The sequence below is a fragment of the Cebus imitator genome, unplaced genomic scaffold (assembly GCF_001604975.1).
Source record: "Cebus imitator isolate Cc_AM_T3 unplaced genomic scaffold, Cebus_imitator-1.0 Scaffold59, whole genome shotgun sequence".
Lineage (NCBI taxonomy): Eukaryota > Metazoa > Chordata > Mammalia > Primates > Cebidae > Cebus > Cebus imitator.
Genome location: NW_016107374.1, coordinates 3,087,897 through 3,103,081, shown reverse-complemented (window position 1 = coordinate 3,103,081; position 15,185 = coordinate 3,087,897).

The following is a 15,185-nucleotide window of genomic DNA, read 5'->3' as shown; positions in this document are numbered from 1 at the left end:
ATCGGTGAAACCCAATTAGGAATTGGTAATCCAACACATTCTTAGCTCTTTCCTCTTCAAAGTTAGCAACTTCTACAAGGTCAGCTTAGCCAGGAACTGACAGTTTATTTGGCCCTGCCCCAGGAAGAAAAGTCATACAGGCTTCTCGCTGTGCCCTTCAAGGCTCCATGTGATTTAACCCCGGGCTACCTCTTCAGCTTCATTTCCCTTGCTTCCTACCCTCCAGCCACCATGGGCTCTTTCTGTTCCTTGACCAAGCTGTGTTCATTCTCACCTCTGGTCTATTGCACTGGCTTTTTCCTCTGTCTAGAGTCCTCTGTCCCCATACTTCCCATGACTGACTCTTTTATACACTGGAGATCTCTACTTAAATGTCACCCTCCTCCCTCAGAGAGACCTTTCAGGAACACTGTCCAAAATCATCCCATGACTCTCACTACTATATCACTTTGTCATGTTATTTTACCAGTGCTCATAATTCTTTAAAAACCATATTCATTTGTTTGATTTTTTTTTTTGTTTTTGAGAGACGTCTCACTCTGTCACTCAGGCTGGAGTGTAGTGGCACAATCTCGGCTTACTGCAGCCTCCGCTTCCTGGACTCAAGCAATCCTCCCACCTCAGCCTCTCGAGTAGCTGGAACTAAACAAGTGCTCCAGCACACCAGACTAACTTTTGTATGTTTTTCGTAGAGACGGGGTTTCACCATGTTGCCCAGGCTGGTATTGAAATCCTGGGCTCAAACGATCCTCCATCTTGACCTCCAAAAGCGCCAAGATCACAGGTGGGAGCCACCACACCCAGCCTGTTTGTTTATAGTTCACCCAGTAGGGTATACATGCAATGGAACAGGGACTTCCTTGCAAGAATGGCATCTGGGATCTGTTTGAAACTAAAAAAATATACTAAATAAAATAATCAGGATGCCTAAGAAGTAGACCCTCCAGATTTAGCTAGACACTTGGATAATTAGAATAAAGATCACATTCTCTAGCCACCTTTGCAGCTAGATGTAACAATGTGATCAGGTTCAAGCAGAAATGATGCCTGCCACTTCAAGATAATGCCCATGAAATAAAGAAATGTGTCCTCCCCTTCCTACTTTGCCCTTCACACTGGCTGGAATGCAGTCTTGATGGCCAGAGCCAGGGCAGCCTTATTGGGTCACAAGATAGATACCACATACTAGAGATGGCAGAGCCACAGATGGAAGGAAGCCATAGACCATGTAGCCAGATTTCTACTTTCATAAAGAATAAACTTTTATCATGCTCCAGCCACTATATGAAGGGTCTCTTTGTTAAAGTGCCTTAGTCTATATCTTACCCATATACTTTCCCTATAGTTTCATAGTTGAATCATTGATGCTGCTATAAAATACTTCACGATGCGTTTTCCAATCTCTTTTTGATCATAGTCTTAATAACAGCTGGAAAGGCCTCAGTTTTGGAAAAGGTACTCACAGGACCTGATCATCCCCTCCTCCACTTTTAGCTAAGCTTCTGACATAGACAAATTTTTTTTTGAGGTTTGATTTCTCCTGGGATTATTGAAACAGAGTTAAGAGAGATCTTCCCTTCCAGTTATCCGTGATCCCCTCTTTGAGGCAAACATGCTGGTTTTTGGTTTGCTACCTTGTCAGTAATAATTTATTTCCTCTGTTTATGAAATTCAGGAAATAGATTCTACGGATGTTTCCTAATCCTAATATATACTTGGTGCATATTTTTCCCCCCAACTTTCAAATTCCCATCAGAAAAGACGGCATCTAAATTCAAACCGGAACTTGAAGTTTCTGTGCCTCTGAAGCGGGAGGCGGGAGGAGTTGCTGACTCTGGGACAGGTTTTGTTGGAACATATTTAGAAGTTTCTTTCAATGAGATTGTTTGCTGTATTAATTTTTTCTTTATAAATAGACACATATATATTTTCCACAGGGATTCCTGGAAGCCAGGGCTGAATTACTTTTTTGCATAGCCTTGATTTTATTGCAAAGTGTGGGCTGCTCATATTTAACTTCCTTGGAAAAAAACAGAGCCTGCCATGAAACTGGATGCTATTTCAGGGTGGAGCAAAAAGTCTGGGAGTCTAGGACTCCTGTGCCAATGCAGCCGTTCCTCAGTGCACACATATAAGGGGCTCAACATTGTGAAACACAGGTAGATTTACAGGGTTTCACAGACTTCAGAGCTCCTGACAACCATAAGTCTCTTTCCCTGCTGGGGAGGGCCCAGCAGTGTGTGCGCATGGCCGTGTGTTTCATAAAATTTGCAAAGGGAAGGGTTAAGACCCTTTTCTCTTTCCACGCCAACTTCCTCTTCCTCTTCATTATACTTTCTCTCCTGTCAGTTGTGGCCTTAGGCATTTTGGAGTTCCATCTAAAGGGAAGTTGAATTGGTAATATGTTTAGTTTTGGTTTAGTGGTATATTTTTCTGTGGTTTGCAGTTATTCTGTGTATAGTTAAGTTATTGCCAAGCTGTCTTAGTGACTTCTAGGAATATGCCTAGTGCCCAGGTTGTGGTATGAACATAGTCTATGTCACCTCACCCCAGAAATATATGGGGACTGGAGGAAAAAATCTTGTTAGAGGAAAGATTAAATTCTCTTGCATGGATGATATTACAAAATTAATAATTGTTATAGGAAGAGGCAGAGTATGCAACCCTCCAAAAATGTAGGAAAAAATATTAAACAGTGTGTCAGGCAGTTCATTAATAAGAACGTTGTGTTATTTTAATGGATTTTGTGCCATTTATGAGATTTGTAAGTTTTCAAAAATTTGTTGTAATCTCTTTTCTCATGCTAAATAGTTACTTTTATACTTAATTTTACATCCATAATTTTGTTTTCTTTTCCTTAAATAGCTCTCTGAATAGTATAAATTTTAGGCCCCTCCAAACCAGAATCTGACCTTGGCTATGGGGAGTACACAGTGGCACATGAAGAGAGGACAGTGACACACATTCTCAAGAATTGTATTTACTAGAGTTTTTATTTTACAGTAGAATGAACTGATACTTAAGAAATTCTCTATGACAGGAATTGATAAACTGCAGTCTGTAGGTCAAATGTGGCCTGCTGCCTATTTTTGTAAATAAAGTTTTATTGAAACATGGCCATGCTCACTTGTTTGCATGTTGTCTATAACTGCTGTCACATTACAATGGCAGAGATGAATAGTTGCAAACAAAACCATTTGGCATGCAAAGCTTAAAATATTTACTATTTGGCCCTTTACAAAGAAAGCTGACCCCTGCTCTATACCAGGGACTCCTCCAAGAGGGCTAATGACAGGTCAAGCCCCTAGGAGGTTTGGTTAGTGTCTTGCCCATATAGCTGTCATGAAGAGTCATGAGGCTCTCTCATGGACCACACCAAGCCAGGAAATGTCCCACTAAAACCACTCTTTTCCATTCAACCCTTGTGTTCCTCCTCTCCTGCTCAACGACTTTTGATGGCTCCCCACTGCCCACAGGACTTTAGCCAGGTATTTGCACTCTTCTCTGATCAGGTGACATCCCATCTCACCAATATCCTCCCCTTACCCTCCTACATATTCCCTCTCCTGACCCCAGGGGTCACTGTGGATATTCCTGTCTCAGTATCCATTGATCACAGGAAGAAAGTTGAGGACTGGAGTCAGACCTTGGATTGCCTACCTCCAAAATCTACACTTTAAATCACCATATTATTAGCCTGCTGCACTGGCAGAGACTTGGTTATAAAATCCTGACCTAGTTGCATCCTAGTTGCAGGTGGTGACACGACCACCCAGATAAAAACTATATTTCCCATTATCCCTTGCAGGTATCTATGGCCATGTGACTAAATTCTGGCCAACAGGATGTGAGAAGGAATAACAGGTACAACTTCCTGGTTGTATGACCAAAGGCTAACCTCCACTTCCTCTTTTCCCCTCCCCTAAGTGAACAGCAGCCTTCCCAGACCATGGTGGGGGAAGCCATAAGTTGAGTTTGGCAGAGAAACTCAAGGCAAAGAGCCTGGATCTCACTCTGAAGAGCAACCCCAACACTGGATCACTATATTCAGACTGTAACAGGGGAGAGAAATAAATTCATATCTTATTTAAGCCCTGTTTATTTTGGTCTTCGCAATAACAGCTGAACCACTATCTTGAACAATTATACCCATAAATTTTGTTTGTTTTGTTTTGTTTTTCTGAGGCAGGTTCCAAGAGAGGCTGGCACAATGGTCCTGTGGGCGAGTAAGTCTTCAGATGTTACTTGCAAGGCAAGGACATGAACACCCCAAACTCTCTCAGTGCCATCCACTTTCACCAGCTAACCGCAACTGCATTCTCCGATCTCAGACCCAGATCTCAGGGCAGCTGCCGCTGGAACGCACCATTTTGTCCAGTGCTCATTCCCCTAGCCAGGGCTGTATTACAGGCAAAATAAACAGGGTTGACTGTTTCCATCGCAACTTCACGCTTTACAGGAAGGAAGTTGGAACTTGGACAAGAGACAGGTTTTCCTCAAGGGGAAGGGAACGGCCCGGTTTTTGGACCCTTCTTGGAGTGGATTAGGTTGGCTCCTTCTCAGCTGAGATTAATAAGTGTCATGCTTCCAGACAAATAAGGCTGGGATTTGCCTCATGGACTTTTTGCTTCTACTTGGCTGTTCCGGGGCCCTCCTTCCACACTGGTATCAGAGAAGTGGGACAATAAGTGGAGTTGTGCAGGAAGACTATACCCTACCACAAACTGTTTTTCCAACCCAGGGATTACACTGCCTAACATTCTGCCAGCAAGAAATGAATAACTTTGGCTTAAGCATTACTCTCTTCCTCCCCAGTCTTCATTTACGGGGAAAGAACAGCTGGCCCTATAAAAATAATTGGAGCTACAATTTATGTTGACTGGGTTTCAGTTTCCAAATTCTGCACAGTATTCGGTGGAGAAAGCCAAGAACAGGATCACTTCTGTTCCCCAACAGAGTTTGGGAATGGAAATGCCTTTGAAAGAAGCAGAATGTGGGTAGCTCATTAGCGTCTCAGTGTGAATTGAACTAACAGGCCCAGTTTCCCCAGGTAGGTAAATTCGCTCTTCTTGCTCAAGCCTCAGGGATTTGAAGGCCATCATCCTATGGCATTTAAAGATTGACTTGATTTAAGCCCATGAAGATGTTCAGCATATTGTTTAGCCTGCAACATGGGCTAAGTAAATTTTGTTGAATGAAAAATAATAGTCCAGTCAGGATTATTCCCCAAAAGAAAAAAAGTGGTGCCACAAATTGGGTAATTTGAGAAGAATTTAATAAGGAGATTATTTATCAAAGTGTGAGTAGGATGCAGGGATGCTATAAGTGTTAGGGAATGTTTTGTGAATAATAATAGCAAATTTGTGGGGGGAAGGGTGTCCTATGTTTAAAGAGATGAGAGGAAATAGCAGTTATTGGAACTCATGGAAAAATCCATGTGAAGGTGGCTAATTGAGAGGAGTGATGACCCTTGGTTGAGGTCATCATTCAGCCCAAGGCAAACTCCCCAAAGTAAATATCCCAGTCTAACTCTATTCCTATTTTCCTACTTCCCACTGGAGCTTCCTATTGGCTGAACCCAACCAGAAGCTGGTGTGCATGGGAGCCCATTGGTGCTATCTACACAAGTTCATCTCTCAGGCACAGAGCCAGATGGAGAAGGGTAGGGAGGAGACCCAGAGGGCACATGGAAAATATCTGTCCCAAGGAGATATGAGCAATGCTCAGATATTATTAGAACTTCTTGAAATGACTACCATTCAGCAGAACCCCTCCTACCATGATGTGTTCAGGGGTAAAAAGCCAATCAAAACAAATAATAGGCAACAATTATTGAGTGCTTGCTGCATGTTAAGCACTGTGCTAGACACTTTTCATATATTATCTCAGTTAATATTCACAATAAGCTGATGAGGTAAGCCCTCTTCTCACCCTCGTCTTACAGAAAAGGAAACCAGGCATAGAGAGATTAGGTAAATTGTCCAAAGTCAACACAGTTAGCAAGTGTTGCTGGTTGGGCTGCCTGAAAAGCCAATTCTAAGACAGAGTTTGTCATGCAGAAGTTTATAGGAGAGGATATTCTTAATGTCCATGGGAGGGAGGAGGCAGAGGATGCAAGAGTAGGTGGAAGTCAAGCTGTGCCTAAGGCTCAAAACCTGACTTGACTGAATGAAGCTCTGGAGTAAAATGGCCCTTTAAAATTGTCTCAAGTTGGGTCCACAGAACCAAGGCTTTATACCCCTTCTGTCATTGATTATTAGATGCTGGTCACTCTCAGAAGAGTGTGACCATAGGCTCGCTGAAGCTGATGGGATCCCAAAGGGGCTGGCAGCTGAAGGCTCTCTGTAGCCTTTGATCCCAGCATCTAATCATCACAGCATCCACCATTGCAAGTGATGGAGTCAGGGTCCCCACTTCACAGGAACAGTGCTAAGCACAGTGATTCCACTTACATCTTTCATTTTCCACCTTCCTGAAAATGACAGTGGCTGCCTGGCTATTATTCTCTACCCAAGGCAAAGCCATCATGGCTACCTTCACCCATATCGCAAAGGAATTATGTCACTGAAAGAAGGAATATTTCACCCCAAAATATAATCTTTTTTGAAAAGATATTTTGAGATAGCTGGTCAGGGGGTCTGCAAACAGAAGTGGCCCTGAGAACCTGTCTTCTGTGAGGGGACATTAAACTGGTTTAGAAAATCTGCATTGATGCAGCCAGGTCTTTTCTGAGGTCTTCCCTTCGCTGAATCTAGGAAAGATGAACTGAGAGTCTGTATTAGTCCGTTCTTACACTGCTAATAAAGATATACGCAAGTCCAGATAATTTGTAACAAAAAGAGGTTTAATTGACTCACACATCTGCATGACTGGGGAGGCCTCAGGAAACTTACAATCATGGCAGAAGGGGAAGCAAACATGCCCTTCTTTACATGGCAGCGGCAAGAAGTGCTAAGAGAAAGGGAAAAAAGCCCCTTATAAAGTATCAGATCTCATGAGAACTCACTCCCTATCACAACACCAGCATGACGGTAACTGCCCCCATGATTGAATTACCTCCCACTGGGTCCCTCCCACAACATGTGGGGATTACAGGAACTACAATTCAGGATGAGATTTGGGTGGGGACACAGCCAAACCATATCAGAGTCTGACACTTTTTAAAGGTCTGAAAGAATCATCTGCCATCTATTCTCTCTGAAGCCTGCTACATGTGAGGTTTTATCTAAACAGGAAGACCACCTATGATAGCCAGGCCTCCTCTTTTCCCCCTCCTATAGTTTGTTTTGCCATAATCCAAGTCTCCATTCTTTTTATAACGTTAAGATGGCATATAAGCCTCTCTATGCTATTGGGGGTTGTGGGTAATTACTCTGCAGTTCTCCCCCATGTGCATGCTAATAAATCTGTCTCCCTTTCTTCAATTAATCTGCCTTTTATCAGTTGATTTTTCAGTGAACCTTCAGAGAGCCAAGGGGAAGCTTTCCTTGGCCCCTACATAAGCAAGAGATCTAGGCAGGCCACATCATTCCTTCCTCAGTGATAGCCACCATGTAATTCTGACATTCACAAATCTCAGTGTTTATCTTGGTCTAAGAGTCAAGTTTCTCCTTCAGGACAGATAAGATATAATGTGTTTTAGAGCGAAGTTTCTTGAGCCAATTTATTTTGTGGCTCTGGATGGATGAGTTATGTAATTTCTCTCTGCCTTGATTTCTTTGTCTGCCACATGGATATTATGGTGGTACCTAGTTCATAGGGCTGTCCACAGAATCAATAAGACAATGCTTATCAATCTTAGAGCAATTTAAGGGCCAAAAAAGGTGATCAGTAGTTCTTATTAATCACTGGTTCCCCCAATGAGACCTCTGTTCATTCCATCCTCCTCCCTCATTAATTAAATTAATATTTGTGTCTCTGCTGTGTGCATTGTTCCTAATTGCCTCCGGTGACAGTTACCCAACATTTATGCAGCTTAGGTCAACAATTTTTGTACAGGTAAGTCTACTCCTGCAGCCCCTGGAGAAATATTTTGGGCTCAACACAGCCTTACTATGGGCCACACCCTTGACATGTGTTTTCTCATGAAACTGTCACTGGAAGGATTTGAGGCAGGAGATAAGACACCTAATTTATGGATAAAGAACCTCTAGCTCTAACTGCAAGCATTGATAAGACTGTGAAAGAACAAGGGGCTCAACCAATGCTAGTGGGTGGTAAATGGATACGATCCACGTGGGGAACAGGATGGCCTCGCCTGCTGAGGCTGATGGTGCACACACCCTATGAGCCAGCAATCCGAGGCCTAGGCATGTTCCTGAGAGACACTTCTGTGTGTGTTCTGGGAGACACACAGGTCAATGCTCATAGTAGCATCGTTTGTAAAGCAGTGACTGGGAATCAATCCAAAGGTCTATCATTAGTCAAATGGACAATGTTTGGCATATCCACATACTGGAACACCAATCAACAGTGAAAAATGAATGAATTACAGCTACATGCTTCAACAGGGGGGACTCCTGAAAACATAATGTAGAGACAAAACATAACTCGCAGAGGGATGCATAAGCCTGTTTCCATATATATGAACTGCAGAAAAGCAAAAGAAAGGCCACATATTGTTAGGAGACAGAGATGTGTAGTAAAACAAGAAAGAAAAGAGGAAGATTGTTACAAAAAAATTCAGGAGAGCAGTTCCTTCTCAATGTGAGTGGGGAGGGAGAAGAATGCAAAGGAGGAGGGGCCCTGAGGAATATTTGAGATACTTCAGATGCTGTTGCATTGGTGTCCATTTTATCGTTGCTCCTTAAAATGCTCCTTTATACTTGCTATACTCTTTAGAATGGATGCTCTATTTCAAAATAAGACTCAAACCGAATCCTGAAGCTCAGAGAGGTGAAGCTGCTTGCTTTAAGTCAAACCACCGATGTGTAGTAGATCCCTGATTCTGGAGGATCAAAGCTGAGTCACTCTACCTTTAGTCTCTTGGGTAGTGTAAATATAGAAGGACAAAACAATTGCTAAAGAAAACAGCAGACCCATAGGCAGATGATTTATTTTTCATACAAGAAATATTTATTGAGTAACTACATTGTGTCGGGCACTGTCCAAGGTGCTGGTGATTTAGAGGTGAAGGAAATGAACCGGGAATCAGCCCTCAGGCACTTGGCATTCTATAGTCTATGGAGGCTAAACAAATTTCATAAATATGATAAATAAGCTTTTTTTAAAAAAAATGAGATACAGCTCATTATAATACAATCATATGTTTGTACGACTTTTAAGCACATGGGAATCTGATTTGGGGGTGCAAACATACATAGGCTTCTATTCCTTTCTAAGGTCAGTGTTTTGTTTATTAACTTCTTTTGATACAGGTGATAAATCTACCTGTGCTGGCAGGTATCACCTGTATTATTTGTGTGTTTATGAACCTTCTGGCACTTTTAAAATATTAAAGTAGGACTCATTTAAAAGCCATTTTAAGTTTCTAAGAAAAAAGTATGTTTTACCCCACAAAATGCATTTCTAAAAATACAGAGTATATGTATTTTTTGTGTTTTCTGAGTTCCTTTCATCTAGTTTCAGGTCTGAGAATAGTGCTTATGTTTTCTTGCCTGATCGATCCCTGTCATGCCCATGACATTTCATTGCTTATGGCTTCATCAGTTTGGGGAAGAAGCAGATGATTTTCAGGGAGGAATCCTCCTGGACCTGGACAATGGTCCTCACTCCCACCTGCATCAGGCCAAACTTGACTTTCTTGGGGAATTCAATGACAGGGCTGCAGGAAAAAATCAGTGGTCTGTCAGCCTGGCTTAGTTGGGCTCATAGGGCTACTGAAAGGGATTCAGGCCCCAGAGAGCCAAATATCCTAACTTTCCTCCATAGAAAGCCAAAAAAAAAAAAAAAAATGACCACACATCAGATCTCAAGATATTTCCAAGAACTGATGTCATTCAGATTATATTCTCTGATTAAAATGGAGTTAATTGGTAAATTAATAACTTCAAAAATCCACTTATTTGGAAACAAAAGAGAGCACTTCTAAATGTTTTATGGATCAAAGAAGGACTCGAAATGGAAATAAAAACTATGGAGAACCGAATTATAATTTTAAAACTACATATCAAAACTTGGATGCAGCTAAAGTGGTAATTAGAAGGAAATATATACTTTTAAATGCTCATTAAGAAAAGAAGAACAGCTGAAATCAGAAAGCTTTGTCTAACTTAAACGAAAGCAGAAGGAATAATAAAAATAAGAGCAGAGATTAATAGAAAACTAATATCAACCAAACCAAACGTTGATAATTTGAAAAGACTAACAAAATAGGCAAATTCTGGCAAGATTAAGCCAGAAGAAAAATAACGATAGAAAGGAAAAATAAGGTAAAGCTACAGAGTCAGCAGAGGTTAAAAACGTGAGAGGACACTATTAATAATGTTATGCTAACAATCTGAAAACTTGGAGAAAATGGATAGATTCTGTTTTCATCTGACAGAAAAGAGAAAGGAAAATGTATCTCAGGTGTATTAAAACATAAAGTGAAAACTTAAAAACCTGTAGTAGAGAACATAGGTTAATTTTTTTTGAGATGGAGTTTCGCTCTGTTGCCCAGGCTGGAGTGCAGTGCAGTGGCATGATCTCAGCTCACTGCAACCTCTGCCTCCTGGGTTCAAGCGATTCTCCTGCCTCAGCCTCCCAAGTAGCGGGAATTACAGGTATGCACCACCCTGCCTGGCCAATTTTTGTATTTTTAGTAGAGACAGAGTTTCACCATGTTGGCCAGATTGGTCTCAGAACCCCTGACCTCAGGTGATCCGCCTGCCTCGGCCTCCCAGAGTGCTGGGATTACAGGTATGAGCCACCGTGCCTGGCCAGGTTAATATTTTTGATACCTTGGGCTAGGTAAGGCTCTCTTAACCAGAGCACCAAGTGGAAACTGGCAATAAAAAGATGGATACATTTGTTTACACGAATTCAACTAATGTGTTTTTTTCCTCTTCCATCAAAGGACACACATACGTAGTGACAAAGGAGCCAAGCCTCAGATGACTCCAGCTTCTCCTCCCACGTGATCAGTGGCTGCTCAGTTGCTTTTCCTGGTTTCTCCCCACCTCCCTGGCTTTCCAACACCAGGAAGACCCAGAACTCAGCCCTCTCCCAGCTGCACCCCTGCCCTCTGGCCACTCTCCATGCATGGGACCTCCAGGGCTTCTCCTCTAGGCTCCAGCCCTGGCCACCCACCTCCCGCTACACGTCTTCCCTTGCACACCCAGCTGCGGGGCTCTCAACCCATCAGGCATGACGCCAATTCCATCCTCACTTCTCCCACAGCACCCCGCCTCTCCTCTCTATCCAGTGTCTTATCTTTGCTCCCCTTTTCTCTTCCACACCCCACACCATAAGCACATTCTGTGGGCTCCAACTCTGGGACATTCATGATCCCATCTCTTCCGATCACCTTCCTTGCCCTGGGATCACCCCCAGGGTCTGCTCTCCCTGCCTGCTCTGCCCTCTTCCCACAGCCATGCCACGGTCCACATAGCAGCCAGTGATGCTGTTTAAAGCTGAAGTCAATTGCCCCGACAGACAGCCCTTAGACTCAGGGCCCGGAGCCCCTCTTATCATGGTGAATAAAAGGAAAGCTCCTGCCTCGGGCTCACAGCCTACCTGGGCCAGTTCCCTGCTCTGACCCCAGCCCACACTGCCCGCCCCCTCCACGGCACTGGCTTCTTATTCCTTAGCCAATTGCCTTCTCGCCTGGCCATGTACCATCCTTCTGCCCAGGAACCTCTGCTCCCAGCTTCCCCCTTCCTGGCCGCCAGGTCTCTACCCCTGCCTGCCACCTTCTCAAGGCGTCTTCCCTGACCACCCTACTCACAAGTGCACCCCTCCCCAGCTTGCTATCCCGCTCCCCTTTCCTGGCTTCTCTCCCCTGCAGCATTTATCACCCTAAACACACCAGGCATTTCACTACTTTGTTCCCTGTCTGAGTATCTCTGCTAGAATGGAGGCTCAACAAGGAAAAGGTTTGTCTGTCTGCGGCTGGCAGCCACTCACGTGGCTCCTGCTTCCCTGCTGCTCTGCTGTGCTGCTCTCTCCTGTCTCTTTCTCTTTCTCTCTCTCTCTCTTTTGAGACAGTCTTGCTCTGTGCCAGGCTGGAGTTCAGTGGCACGATTTGGCTCACTGCAACCTCTGCCTCCTGGTTCAAGTGATTCCCCTGCCTCAGTCTCCAGAGTAGTTGGGATTACAGGTGCCTGCCACCACACCCGGCTAATTTTTTGTATTTTAGTAGAGATGGGGTTTCACCATGTTAGCCTGGAGGGTCTAGATCTCCTGACCTCATGATCTGCCTGCCTTGGCCTTCCAAAGTGCTGGGATTATAGGTGTGAGCCACTGAGCCTGGCCTTCTCCTGTCTCTCTCTCTCTCCCTTTTTTGAGTTGGAGTCTCACTCTATCGTCAAGCTGGAGTGCACTGGCACGATCTCGGCTCACTGCAACCTTGCCTCCTGGGTTCAAGTGATTCTCCTGCCTCAGCCTCCCAGTATTTGGGACTACAGGTGCGCACCACTGCACCTGGCTAATTTTGTATTATCATTATTATTATTTTTAGTAGAGTTGGGGTTTCACCATGTTGGTCAGGATGGTCTTGATCTCCTGACTTTGTGATCTACCTGCCTCAGCCTCCCAAAGTGCTGGGATTACAGGTGTGAGCTGCTGTGCCTGGCCTACTGTCTTTTCTTAAGAGGCAGCTCCCACAAAACCAACACCCCGTCCTCAGGGAAACCAACCCTACCCTTCTGTCTGCTATGCCCTGTCAGTCTACCTAACGCCCCATCAGAGCAGGGAGGAGCGTGTCATGACCTCAGTAATGCCCCCCTGGCATTTGGTGTGTCTCCTCCTCCCTGGCTGTGAACTCAAAGGAGGCAGGGAGCAGGGCCCCCCCGAGGTGCCCCAGGGCGCAGCATCACGACCCTGTTGCTGTGGGCCCCCCAAACCTGGATGCACACTGCCTTTGTGCGCTAAGTAACCAAGACAGATGGCCATGTGCCTCAGAACGTGCACAAGTGTCCCGGGGGGCTTGGCTGGACAATGCACACTCAAGGTCAGGGGGTCAAGGAGTGAGGGGGTGTGAGGCGTGACATGGGGGTGTGGTCAGGAAGGGCTTCCCTCTGCATGGAGTCAGGAAGGAGGAGTAGGTGTTGAAAGGTACAGGGGCAGGGGTTGGCAGAGGCAGCAGCAAGCTGAGGTGGGGGAGGCTGAAATGCCCGGAAGAGCCTGGGGGAGGACTGTGCATCCCCATCTCACAGAGGAGGACACAAGCTCAGAAAGGCTGGGCAACTCCTCCAGGGTCACACAGCCGGATCAGAGCAGATGCAGGACTGACACCTAAGTCTGCCTGCCTGAAGGGTTGTTTTGTTTTCTGTAAGCATCATTCTCACTTCCTAGGGGTGTCCTTTTCAGAAATACCACATCTAAAATGTTCAGAAGGCTGGGCACAGCAGCTCAGGCCTGTAATCTCAACACTTTGGGAGGCTGAGGCGGGTGGATCACCTGAGGTCAGGTGTTCGAGACCAGCCTGACCAATATGGCGAAACCCTGTCTCTACTAAAAATACAAAAATTAGCTGGGTATAGTGGGAGGCACCTGTAGTCCCAGCTACTCAGGGGGCTGAGACAGGAGAATTGCTTGAACTCGAGGGGGCGGAGGTTGCCGTGAGCCACCACTGCACTCCAGCCTGCAAGACAGAGCCAGACTCCCTCTCAAAGAAAAAGAGTTCGGAAACGTTTAGCGGGTCCTTTCCCTAATATATCTGCATATTAAAAGTCCTCAAACAATCACTGTGGGCTGATCTAAATTGCTTTGCAAAAAGAGGCTCTTGCTGTGGGTCTATTGTCTTAAGCAAAACCCAAGGAGACATAGTTCCAACCGACAGCCTTTTATCACATGCTTTCTGCAGGGCCACGAAGACCCATCCGTTCCCCACTCATCTGCTCTGAAAGTTGCTCTCCTTTCCCGAAAGGTTAATTGCACCAAAAGGTTTCAAACGATGGGTCACTTTCCCCACTTACAGAGCTTGACAAGTCAAGAAAGCTGCCCTTTATGTTCGTGACTGTTGGATTTTTTTTTTTTTAAGTAGGAGATTAAGTTTTTATAATGTAGATAAACCAAGTCATGCAATATGGAGTTAAGTGTAATTTAATATGGTTGAACCGTCCCGGCACCTCCTGTGAGCACTTTCAAATAATGGCATGAGGGTCTAGACATGTTAAGAGTACAAATGACTCCCAAGTTACTCTTTACCAGGAATCTCGCCTTTGACCAAGAAGGTCCCCGGCAAAGTAACTCATGCAAGGAGGAAACACATGGATCTCTGGGCTTTAGCTGTCTATCAGCCCATCCAGGAGCATCTGTCCCTAGCATAGCACAGTCTTTGCTAATCATCCCCCGACATATTAGATTGGTGCAAAAATAACTGCATTTTTTGCCTTTGAAAATAATGGAAATTACATTACTTTCAATAGCAAAACCTGCAATTGCTTTTGCAGCAACCTAATATTCATGCCAGAATCTGAGGTTCTTGATGATGAGGACTGTATTGGAGACATGTCAGCTTATTATCTATCTATCTATCTATCTATCTATCTATCTATCTATCTATCTATCAATCATCTATTTTGAGAAGGAGTCTCACTCTGTTGCCCAGGCTGGACTGCAGTGGCGTGGTCTTGACTCACTTCAACCTCCACCTCCTGGGTTCAAGCGATTATCCTGCCTCAGCCTCCCGAGTAGCTGGGATTACAGGTGCCTACCACCACGCCTGGCTAATGTTTTGTATTTTTGGTAGAGAAAGGGTTTCATCATGTTGGCCAGGCTGGTCTCAAACCTCTGACCTTGTGATCTGCCTGTCTCGGCCTCCCAAAGTGTTGGGATTACAGGCATAAGCCACTGTGCCCGGCCTTATTTTTAATTTTTTTCTTTAACTTTTAGTTTCCAGGGTACATGTGCAGGTTTGTTACATAGGTAATGTGTGCCATGGTGGTTTGCTGCGCAGATCACCCCGTCGCGAAGGTATGAAGCCCAGCACCCATTAGCTATTCTTCCTGATGGTCTCCCTCCTCCCCGACCTCAACAGGCCCCAGTGTGTATTGTTCTCCCATGTGTTCATGTGTTCTCAT